This window comes from Palaemon carinicauda, chromosome 5 (genome assembly GCF_036898095.1).
Source record: "Palaemon carinicauda isolate YSFRI2023 chromosome 5, ASM3689809v2, whole genome shotgun sequence".
Lineage (NCBI taxonomy): Eukaryota > Metazoa > Arthropoda > Malacostraca > Decapoda > Palaemonidae > Palaemon > Palaemon carinicauda.
This window is the reverse complement of record NC_090729.1, coordinates 98,803,490-98,816,082: the sequence shown is the minus strand read 5'-3', so window position 1 is coordinate 98,816,082 and position 12,593 is coordinate 98,803,490.

Sequence of the window (12,593 nt, the reverse complement as noted above, 5' to 3'; positions counted from 1 at the left end):
ACCCTCAAGCAGAGGCGATGGACGCCATGTCCCCTCGACTGGGACAGGTGGAATCACATTTACCTGTTTCCACCAGCCAATCTCCTGCTAAGAGTCCTCGACAAGCTAAGATCCTTCAGAGGGACAGCAGCAGTAGTGGCCCCCAAAAGAAATTGATTCCTTCTAGTCCTAGAGCAGAAACTGAAGCTGTTTCCTCTGCCGAATCCAGTACTATCTCAACTAGTCCAGAAGTCGACTGTCTACGCTTCATCCTCGAGAACCAGCAACCTACATCTCATGATTTTCTCGCCCTAGCTGCGAACAAAAAGTTTGTAATCTTGAAGGATATAACTGACTTCATCGAGGAGTACAAGTCAAGTTCGACTAGGAGACAATACAAATTGTCATGGAAGGAAAATGAGTGTCCTTTGTAAAAGCAAGGAAACCGACAGAGATATCAATAGATTTCTGTCTTGCATTCTTCATACACCTACAAGAACAAGGCCTGGCCTCTACTAGAATTACCTCATGTAAATCGACCCTGGCTAGACCACTTCTGTGAGCTTTTGAGATGGACCTCTCGTAAAATCTTTAGACTCAAGCCAGCAACCCCACCAAAACCCATCACGTGGTCTTTGGACATAGTCTTGCACTATACTTCGAACCTAAACAATGAGGATTATACTCTAAAGGATTTAACACAGAAAGTCATTTTTCTGTTTACAATGGCCCTGAGGGGCTGGAGTTAGTGAAATAGTGGCCTTATCCAGAAACGAAGGGCCATATTCACTTCCTAGACTCACGAGAACTGAACCTTTTTCCTGATCCTGCCTTTCTTGCCAAGAACGAGCTATCCAATAAGAGGTGGGGTCCTTGGAGAATCTGCCCACTGAAGGAAGATGCCTCTCTGAGCCCAGTAGTGTCTCTTAAGGTCTATCTTCAAAGAACTTTAAATTTCAAGGGAGGACATCTCTTCAGAGGCGAAAACCTAAGGATCAAAGCTATCCCTAAGACAACTGAGAGCGAATCTCACCTACTTTATTCGCAGAGCAGATCCTGACAGTACACCCGCAGGTCATGATCCGAGGAAAGTTGCTTCTTCGTTGAACTTCTTTCAACACATGAACTTTGTAAGACTCCGCTCATACAGTAGGTGGAGATCATCCAGGGTCTTCTACAAACATTACGCGAAGCAAGTACATGAAATAAAACATTTTGTGGTGGCAGCGGGTAGTGTCATTAAACCCGTCGTCTAGTGCTGCAATGAACAGTGGACTATTTTGGGACTTTACAGTGCATCGGGTGCATGGGTATACCTACCCTCTAGTGCAGATTACAGCGATGATTAACATACTGTTCTATATAGGTGCATATCTGACCAATAACACCAGTGCCGAGTGACCGTTTGTGTCAGTGTTTATGTATTTCCAAACATCTGAACATGTCAGATAGATTTGGTTTCACATTTCCATTGAATGGCGTTATTCCGATAATGTATTTATATATTTTTTCTACACGAGAAAATATGGACTTTGATGTGTTGTAATGCTAGATCAGATTCATACTTTGTTGTAACTACATTTGATAAATTAGTTGCAAAATAAAATACTTGAAACGTATTTGCGTCTTATTACTGCTCCCTCAGTTATAGACTAATAAAATACACTAGAGTTTTATTTAATCCCTGTATAGGGCTTATACCTTGAAATCACAATAATTATTTCTGAAGGAACGAATCTTACATTCTCATGGTAAGTAAAAAAGGTAAGCTCCAAAGTTTTTCCTTTTGTTCCAACGGAAATACAAACCTTGAATCCTTATTGTCGATATCAACATTTTCCCTGCTGGGGGCAGGAAGCACTAAACCAGCTCCAGGTTTAGTGGAAATGACAGATCTCTGGAATTTCATAAACAGGTCTAGTAGACCAGATAAGGAAATCTATTCAAGGTGGAAGGCACATACACAAACCCACAGCTAATAGTAATTTCAAGACAATTCTCTAGTATGCTTCCATCAGGACGACATGGCCTGAGCCAAAAAAACGGATTTTGAGCAAAGTGAAAAATCTATTTTTGGATGAGAGTGCCATATCGTCCTGATGGACCCACCCTTTTGCTGACCCCTCCCAAAATTACTTTATCTGCGGTCATTTCTGCTTAACGACAAGAAAAGGAATGGCGTCGCGGGTAGTAGTATGGAAGGAGGTCCACCGGGTACCTAGAACGGCATCTCTTTTGCCACTCTTCCTCCTTACATCAAAGAGGTAAATCTATTAGGGGTGAAGATTGCCATGTGTCGTATCTAGAATACGTCCCCTGATATTATGCGATATCCTTTATTGGATACTCGTGCCAGGAGTTAGAATCCTGGAGACCTTCGGTTTAATTCTCTGGGAGTATCACTGTAGCAAATATCCCTAAGAAGGCTACCTAAAGGAACCCTTCCATCAGGACGACATGGTACTCTCACCCAAAAATGGATTTTTCACTTTGCTCAAAATCCGTTAATATACATACATAGAGGTTGTCATGAAGGAAGCTAAATGTACATAGAAATAATGATTGCAAATAACTTCAGCAAATCAAGAACTAAAACTATAAAAGGGAAAAAAAAACCAGGAGTAAAAAGGTTAAGATTTAAATATTAATCTCTACTCGGACAAAGACATGATTAGTCTGACACGCTAAATCAGTTAATCTGTAGGTATTAGGCAGATCAGATTGTTTGTCCATACAGTATCTTCACTTCAAATCTTGAAGGTATTATGTTCAAAATTTTTATATGGAGAAAACGATGCATTGAACCCGCCCGCCACTTTTGTGTGGATTACTTTAGGAGTACACCCAATACACTTAATTTTTCTTAGAAATCTTTCTTTGGAAAGAGTTTTAGTGCAGCTCAAAAGCGTATCACGTGTGTTTTCGCTAAACACTATCTTGAACCTTGGGTTTCTTATCAATATTGCTGGACTATAGGTCCTATTGTAGCTGCTGGCAATGTGGTCCGTTAACTTTTTTGTGTGGAGCTATTTCTTATTTTCCTTTTCTTCAAAATATTTCAAATATCCTTGGGAAATAATCCAGAGTCCCTTATACTAAGGATGGTTTTTGCCACTAATGTAGACCAGCTGCATCTAGAATTTTGATAATTTTATTCTTTATTTCAATTCTATATCTTAGCATCCAACCTCTGTCAGTGTGTGGGATTTGTTATTTTTATATTCACCTGATGCTCATATACACGCCCACCCTTCTCCCCCACTAACCTGTGATATTAAGAGGATAGTTAAAGAGTTTGATTTTGAAACTGAAATAACAAAAGAGGACCTGGCACTTCGCTTCTTGCCATTATACGCTAGTGACTCATATTTTTACTAGAGGTATTTCTTTATTGAAAGGAAAGAAAATGGAATTTTTATTCAAATCTTAAGGGGTAAGCTTAAATGTCAATAAACCAAACTCTTCGAGATGAAGAAATATCAACATCAGAATGACAAATGATATTACAGTATTAAAATTCTATTATATCTGCTTAGTTCTAAGCCACAAAACTTTTCTGAAATGCCAGCATAGAAACTAAAGACGACAAGAACTTCTGATGCTAATCACTATCAAAAGTAGACATGTTAATGGCTGGCTAGGCATTATCATGATCCTCTACCTTGGCTTCTCTAGATTTTCCTTTAAACTCAAAAGTAAGTGTCTTTTATAGATGAAACTTTTAAATTAGTCAACTTGAACACTCTACAGTGAACCCTCGCTACTTCGCGGTTTCGACAATCGCGGATTCACCACTTCGCGGGGTTTTCCCATAACCCATATATATATACATATCGCGGATTTTCCCGGAAAATTCGAAAATACCGCGAAATCTGAAGATAACCAAATACGATATTTTGTTACCTGTAATTCCATTAATACTGTAATTATAGTAATATCTGCTCTTACTGATTGTTCATTGCATTACATATGATATATAATTCAGCACAGAAAGAAATAAAACACGAAAAGAGAATGTGATCATACGATAATTCAGTACGTAGTAAAATTAAATCGAACATGAAACGCAAATCAGATGCAGTCATACCATATTAGAATGGTGTGTACTGTAATGGATGTGCTTCTTTTCCATGAATCTTTTGTATGTATACGTACGTAGTACAGTACTGCATCCAATAATATTCTTTGTTGCAAAAATCACATTTCGAATAAGTACTGTAAGCGTACGAGAGAGAGAGAGAGAGAGAGAGAGAGAGAGAGAGAGGCGTAAAATAGCGTACGTACGTAAATTTTTATTATTATTGTTATTATTATTATTATTGTTGTTGTTGTTAATAAAATTATTATTGTTATTATTATTAATCATTATTATTATTATTATTACTGTACAGTATTATTATCATTATTTATTATTATTACGGTATTGTACTTAATCTACGTACGTTCAGTGTGCGCGGGACATCTTCTATGAGTAACCAACGCACCATAGTACTGTATAAGACGGGTTGTGATTGGTTCAAGCGCTGATAGATGACGAATCAAAACTCAAGTTTTGTTATCTAGCCTGTGATTGGTGTTTGGCCCGCATCTCCAACCCGCAGCATCAGAGTTCTCGCGGGACTGCATCGTTCACTTTCTCTTTCCGCGTATTGCTGAGTAGACGTTCTTAAGTTTGTGAAGTTGAATCTGTGCTGTGTGCGACTGTTTTTAAGTTGAACTTTTTGTTGAACTTTCTGTTACAATGGCTCCCAAGCGTTCTGCTTCTAGTAAGGCTGGTAGTGAGCCTAAACGCCACCGAAGAATGATGACGATAGCTGAGAAGGTTACGCTTCTCGACATGTTAAAAGATGGTAGAAGTTACGCGGCCGCCGGCCGCCATTTTGGCATCAACGAATCCACCGTTCGCTACATCAGGAAGGACGAGGCGAACATTAGAAAGACTGCTGCAATCACCTTTAGCAGATCAGCGAAGCGAGTCGTTACAACGCGTAATAAAACGATCGTACGCATGGAAGGTGCTTTAGCTGTGTGGATTGCCGACTGTCGGAAGAAGAACATAGCGTTGGATACGAACACCATCCGAACAAAGGCTTTGAGCTTGTATGAGAATTTTGCGGCAAAGGAACCTCATGACGACGATGGCGACCATGCTGAAGAAGATGATGATGTAGATGATCCTCAACCAGGGACCTCCACTGATTCCCAGCGTCAGAAACAACGTTTTTCCGCCAGCAAAGGATGGTTCGCGAAGTTTCAGAAACGCTTCGCCCTGAAAAGCGTTTCCCTGCATGGGGAGTCTGCTTCCGCTGACACTGCCGCTGCTGAAACTTACGTGAACCAGACTTTCAAGAACATTATCGCTGAAGGTGGATACAAGCCGGAACAAGTGTTTAATATGGATGAAACCGGCTTGTTTTGGAAGAGAATGCCGTCGCGAACTTTCCTGTTCAAAGAGGAAGCCAAAGCCTCTGGCTTTAAGGCATTCAAGGATCGCGTTACCCTCGTGATGTGTGGCAATGCTGCTGGATTTTTGTTAAAGCCGGGGCTTATTTATAAGTCGAAAAATCCTCGCGCTTTGAAAAACAAAAATAAGAATCTCCTTCCCGTGTACTGGATGCATAATCAAAAGGCATGGATTACGAAGATGCTGACCTCCAACTGGTTCCACCAGTGTTTCATCCCGCAAGTCCATGAATATCTCTTAGAGAAGGGCTTGCCATTCAAGATCCTTCTCCTTATGGATAACGCTGGTGGACACGCAACTGACCTGTCGCGTGAGGGCGTTCAGGTTGAGTTCCTGCCACCCAACACCACGTCATTAATTCAACCAATGGACCAGGGGGGTTATCAGGGCGTTCAAGGCCCTCTACACGAAGAATACCTTGGCGGACCTCGTTGCGTGTGTGGATGCTGCCCAAGATGACGAGGATGAAGACTTCAACTTGAAGGCGTACTGGCGGCAGTACACCATAGCCACGTGCCTGCAGAATATTCAAAAGGCACTTCAAGAGATGAAACCTGCAACTGTAAATGCGAGCTGGAAGAAGCTGTGGCCCGATATTGTTTACGACGACAAGGGATTTACTCCGTCGGAAATCCAACACTCTGCAATACGGAAATCTGTGCAGTTGGCTGCCATAATTGGGGGGGGTGACGGGTTTGGCGACATGACGACTGAAGACGTCGACGAGTTGTTGGACTGCCATTCCCAGCCCCTAACTGACGCAGATCTCGAAGACCTGACGAAATCGGCAAGTGAGGAAGAGAGTGAGGGTACCCAGGAAGAGACCCAAGAAAATGTAGAAGAAACGGGCTTAACATTAGAACGGCTCGCCAAGTTCTGCAACCATATGAAGGAGGCGAAAGAAATGTTGCAAGAGTGGGACGAGGATATGGTTCGCGCGATGCAATTCTGCAACAAGGTCGATGACATCACGACTCCCTACAGGATGCTCTTGGATCGAAAAAAGAAGCAGCGGCAACAACTTCCGATCACAATGTTTTTTCAGCCTCGCAAAAAAGAGCCAGTTCCTCCTGCTAGTACGCCTTCGGAAGAAATTGAAGAAGTTGAAGAGGTGTCCCAGGAAAAGACACCTCCGTCTGAAGAGACGTAAAATACTATCATTGACTGCACAGTAGAACACATCATCAGCTTCATCATCATCATTTCTACTGTGCAGCAAATTCATCGCCATCGTCATTCAAGTTTTTCTGGAACTTCTTTCGTGGTGAGTACAGTAACAATCTTTATTTTTTACTTTAACCTGTTTTATAGTTTAGTACTGTACGTACTGTATGCATTAAGTTAAAGGGAAGGTTTTAAAAGTCTACATGTTGTAACCTATCATATTTTTTTTGTTTAAAATTTACATTTACGTACGTAAAACAATCTCTCTCTCTCTCTCTCTCTCTCTCTCTCTCTCTCTCTCAAATTGTTTTCCTGCTTTGCTACGTACAAGTACTGTATAATTTATATTTGTAAGGTAACATATTTTGTAAATGCTTTGTACTGTAAATACTGTATGTACTGTATCATTATTTATCACTATCATCATGCGTGTTAAATGCCTTGTTTGTTCTGAGCGTGGTTGTTTACTGAGCGTACACGCCGTCGTTTCAGGCGGCGTCATAAAGAAAAAGATTTCATTTGGAAGTCCTAAGAAAAATACGTAAACTAAAACATTGGTAATAAAAAAATCAACATACAGTACTGTATAATCAATATAATCGATGCAAAAAACTAACCATACGTACATATATGTGTACACTAAATGAGTTTGTTTCTTCATTATGATCAGAGATGAACGTAAACAAAACATTGGTTGCCATTTTTTATCGTGCTTTTTAGGTGTTTAGGAAACACATGATATAAAATCGCCTTTAATATTTGTGCCTGTTTTAGTTTAGGGTGCTGTAGTACATGCATTAAGTGTTCTGTACATTACAGGGTGTAAAGGGTGGTTTGTTAACAGTACTACGTACAAGGGAAGGTTTTAAAAGTCCGAATATACATGTTAAATAAATAGGTAAATATGCTGTCACTACTTCGCGGATTTTCACCTATCGCGCCCGCGTCTGGAACCTATCTACCGCGATAAACGAGGGTTCACTGTATATCGTAATTAGTAACAAACCAATGAGAAAATAACCAAAATAACACCTACAGTATATCTGAAGAATTCACACAAATAATAGGAGGTAAACGAGTTGCAGCATGGTTCAGATACTTAAAGAAAGAGGGCAGTATGGCTTAACCAAGCTAAGGTTACTGTCATTAGTCACTAGATCCTCTCAATACTAGACTAGAGGTCTAAGTCTATTGAAGGAAAGTAAGTGGGAAATTTATTAGTTTTACAGGATTAATGTAGTTTAAAGCAAGCTTGCAGAGAATCAATATGAAAATCATCTGCCTTTTCTTCAAAATTTGATAATAATTCTGTCAGACAAATTGCTGTTTGCAAACACACTTATTGGAAGCCCTTTCCAAAAGAGAGGCAAATGCACGGTAGCCAGACAAGGTTACCAATTTTGTGGTATTGGTGGCGATTATGAGTGTAGACGACATCGCAGACGAGAAAAACCATGGGGATATCATCGAAGTTCCCATGCCCAATTGTTGATGAACTGGATGACTACCTGACTAGGGACCACATTGCCTGGCACAGTTCTGACTGTGCTTTGCCCTCTGCCCGTCATCTGGTCGAAGTCATATGTTCGCCTGCCTTGGACTATTTCAGTTGGTAACAATGTTTCAAAGCAAGAGAATTATGGGCAAATCAGAGTGGAAGGGGCTTTGGGTTCCACATTTTGCCTGGCATATGGATCTACCTTCACTCTGAGTTGAAACCAAATATCTATACCAAGGCTGGAAAAAACCTTTGTCTTAGAACACACTTACATTGCTCTTTTTATTATAAATCTTCTAGCAGCTTCTTGATTATAGAATGCACTTAAATTGCTTGAGTTTTCATTTTTTATTATTTCATCCCTTGTGAATTTTAATTTCATTCACTTATAACTGACATTGGACTATGTTATTTTCCAAAGCTAATGGTAGTTTGGCTCATTCTATATAAACAAAGTTAAAATTTATAAGATATGGTTTGCTCAACTCTCATAGGGGTGGTTAAAAAGATTAGTTTTTTTTCCAGTTCAATAAGGTTTATATCAAGCAAACAACAATTATTAAATAATCTATGTAATAGGATACCTAAATAATTATGAAGTCTGACAAAATTCCTTTAATTAATACCTCTCCAAAAACTTTACATTTACAGTTGACAGAAGTCTGAAAATATCACATGAAATATGCTCAAATGTTATTACTGACCTACAATTCAGCATAGGGATATTGGGTCATGTGGACTATTCATTAAATATTAATGTAAAAAATAAGTGTGATCATTTAAAAGTAAAATTAAATTACTTTGATGAGACTAGCATCTCTAGGTTGAAGAATGCCACAATCGAAGGATGGGTTTGATCTGTTTTGACTTATTATAATTAGAATAGTTATTCCATAGTGCATTCCATGTACGGCAAGATTTAGATATGTTAATCAACCACTGACTGTACAGTAGATGCAACTTTGATTGTTGTATCAGCATCAGTATTTTCTGTCATGCCTATCTATAATTTCAATTTCTAAATAATTTTTCTTATATGCTGAATAAAAAAAGAATACTTTTACAGTTTATGAGAGAGAGAGAGAGAGAGAGAGAGAGAGAGAGAGAGAGAGAGAGAGAGAGAGAGAGAGAGAGAGAGAGAGCACCATCGGTATATATTGCAGTGATGTATGAGGTTTTGGGTCAACATTCCACTGCATCTTATTTATGATGTTCAGGAGTAAATTATAATATGCATAATTTTGGATAAATAGTATAGAAGGGTGAATTTTCCAGACCACGAGTTGTGTAACTATGACATGTCCAATCTTTCCTGATCTCACCCTACCTTTAAATAATATTTCTTCTTTCACTATCATCCTTATCAATCATTCTGTTATATTGTCAATGACCAGTACCTTGTCAAGAACCATAGTATAGTTCAACACAATCTGACAATTAGATCCTTACTGGCAATACAGTAACTGTTTTACGTTGTTCTGGCTTGACTTTAGTCAAAAGATCAATACAATACCTATCCTTCATTCATCCTTTCAAGGTCACTTCATAAGTATTCAGACTGCAGCATAAAGTATTGTTTTGTCACACAAGATCATCTCTGTAATGGTGGACCTATTCATGGAAATATTTTATGCATAACATTATTTGTGATACTGTCTATAAAGTTATTGCATGCCACATTTTAACAACAATGTCAAAAGTAAGTCCTGCAAAGGTTTTAAAATATCTTGTCAAATCAGTACAATTAATTTACTGCCATATCAAATCACCACTTTCCTTGCTAAAATATTACTAAATTACATTCATGCCTAAAAGAAGCAAATTTTGGGCTGGCTGTATAATGCCCTCCAGTCTTTCAATAATTACAATAGTTATTGATTTACATACCAAAATGACAAATCCGGAGATAATTTGTAATTTTTCCTAACTAATACAAACCTGGAGTTATTCATGTGGATATCATTTCAGCGGCAGCTGAGGGTAGCCATTAGACTTTAATTGCGAGGTGGCAATCTGCCTAACCGTTTAGCAGGTAGGCTGGGGGTATCCAGCCGCCTCTATATATACTCTCACAGCGGTGAGACGGTTTTTATTGCAGGCAGGACTTCTGGGGGGCAGGTGATGGCAGGCCAATTTATATAACTCCAGGTTTGTATTACTTAGAGAAAAATACAAATTATCTCCAAATATGATATTTTCATATTAAAATAAATTTTTGAATATCTTACCCGGTGGATATATATATATATATATATATATATATAGCTAACGTCTCTGACGGTCCGACAGATTCAAAACTCGCGGGCGATCACCGTGTTAGGTTGCTGGGTGTACACTAGCGCCACCACTCGGCAGGATATTAATACTATTCCCAAAATCTCCCGTTCTTCTCAGCCCGTAGGGTCTCTAGAGGGGCGGAAGGGAGGGTATTAAATCATATACTGTATATCCACCGGGTAACTATATTCAAAAATTTATTTTGATATGAAAATATCATTTTTAAATATTTAACTTAGCCGGTGGATATATATATATAGCTGATTAACACCCTTGGTGGAGGGTAAGAGACCAGCATTAAACATTGAAGGAATATAGCTCAAGAGTTTTGAAATAAAACAAACTTAAGGATAGCTGATTTTTATGATACTTTGTCTCATTAGTCCGGTATCCTTATGAAGCCCAGCGATCCACTTGGGGGGCTGAAAGACCTCTAGGAGCTATCATATCTGGGTTGAACACCCCTATGACAGGACCTCCACCAATACCTTTGATCTGGGCGCTCTCAAGAAACAACTTGACCACCAGCCAAAATCAAATGATTGCGGAAGACTGTCCCAGTCTCCACATACAACCAAAAAGATAATAGTTTCAAGAGAAGAAATAAGGTATTAGGATAAGGGGAATGTAGTGGTTGAACCTTCACCCACTACTGCACTCGCTGCTACAAATGGTCCCAAAGTGTAGCAGTCCTCGTAAAGAGTCTGGACATTCTTTAAATAATGTGAAACGAACACAGATTTACTGCTCCCATAGGTTGCGTCCATAATGCTTCGTAAGGAACGATTTTGCTTAGAAGCCATTGACGTTGCCACAGCTTTTACTTCATGCGTCTTTACTATCAATAACCGAAGGTCAGTCTCACTGCAGTGAGCGTGAGCCTCTCTAATGAAGTCTGAAAAATACGATAAGGTATTCTTAGACATTGGTAAGGAGGGTTTCATGAACGAACACAATAAAGACTCGGATTCACCACGCAAATTTATTGGTTCTGTCAATGTAAAATTTAAGTGTTCTCATAAGTCAAAGGCCTCTCTCTATCTTGTTACCAACCACATCTGACAGGTTGGGGATCTCAAAAGATTTAGGCCATGGATGGGAAGGACGCTCATTCTTGGCTAAGAAACCAAGCTGCAAAGAGCATACTGCCTTAACAGTACAGAAGCTGACGTTCTTACTGAAGGCATGAACCTCGCTAACTCTTTTTACAGCAGCAAGACTTGCTAAGAAAAGTGTCTTTAGAGTAAGATCTTTAAAAGAAGTTAAGCGCAAAAGGTTCAGAATTTTCTCAGACACTAGAAATTCAAGGACACATCCAGGTTCCAAGCTGGCGTCATTACCCCATGCTTCTTGGAAGTCTCGAAAGACTTGAGAAGGTCTTGAAGGACTTTATTGCTCAAGAGGTCTAAGTTCCTGTGTCTGAACACTGCAGCTAACATGCTCCTGTAACCTTTAGTGGTAGAGGCAGAAAAGTTACGTACATTCCTAAGGTGAAGCAGGAAGTCAGCGATTTGAGCTATAGAGGTATAAGACGAGGAAAAGAAGGTGGCCTTGCACCAATCTCGAAATACCTCTCATATAGACTTGTAGAACCTGATTGTAGAGGATCTCCTTTCTCTAGTAATTGCTCTAGCTGCCTCCTTCAAGAAACCCTCGAGCTCTAGAGAGTCTTTGATAGTCTGAAGGCAGTTAGATGAAGCGTGTGGAGGCTTTGAAGGAACCTCTTTATTGAGAAGATCCAACCACCTTGGCAGGCTTCCTGGAAAGTCCACCATTCACTGAAGTACCTTGGTGAACCATTCTGTTGATGGTCAGAGGGGAGTAACCAATATCAACTTGATCCCTACGTGAGAGGCGAACTTCTGTAGGACTTTGTAAATGATCTTGAATGGGGGAAAAATGCATACACCTCCAGGAGAGACTATTCCAGTAAGAACCCATCGACGTGGACTGCCTCTGGATCTGGAACTGGAGAGCAGTAAGAAGGAAGCCCCTTCATTATTGAGGTTGCGAACAGTTCTATGGACGGACATTCCCATATCCGCCATAGTTTCTCGTACACCTCCTGATGAAGAGTCCATTCCGTGGGAATGACTTGGCTTCTCCTGCTTAGGCAGATTGCCCACATGTTCCTTTCTTCCTGAATAAACCTTGTAAGTAAGGTGATGTTTCTTTCCTTCGTCCAAACTAGGAGATCCTTTGCATTTAAGT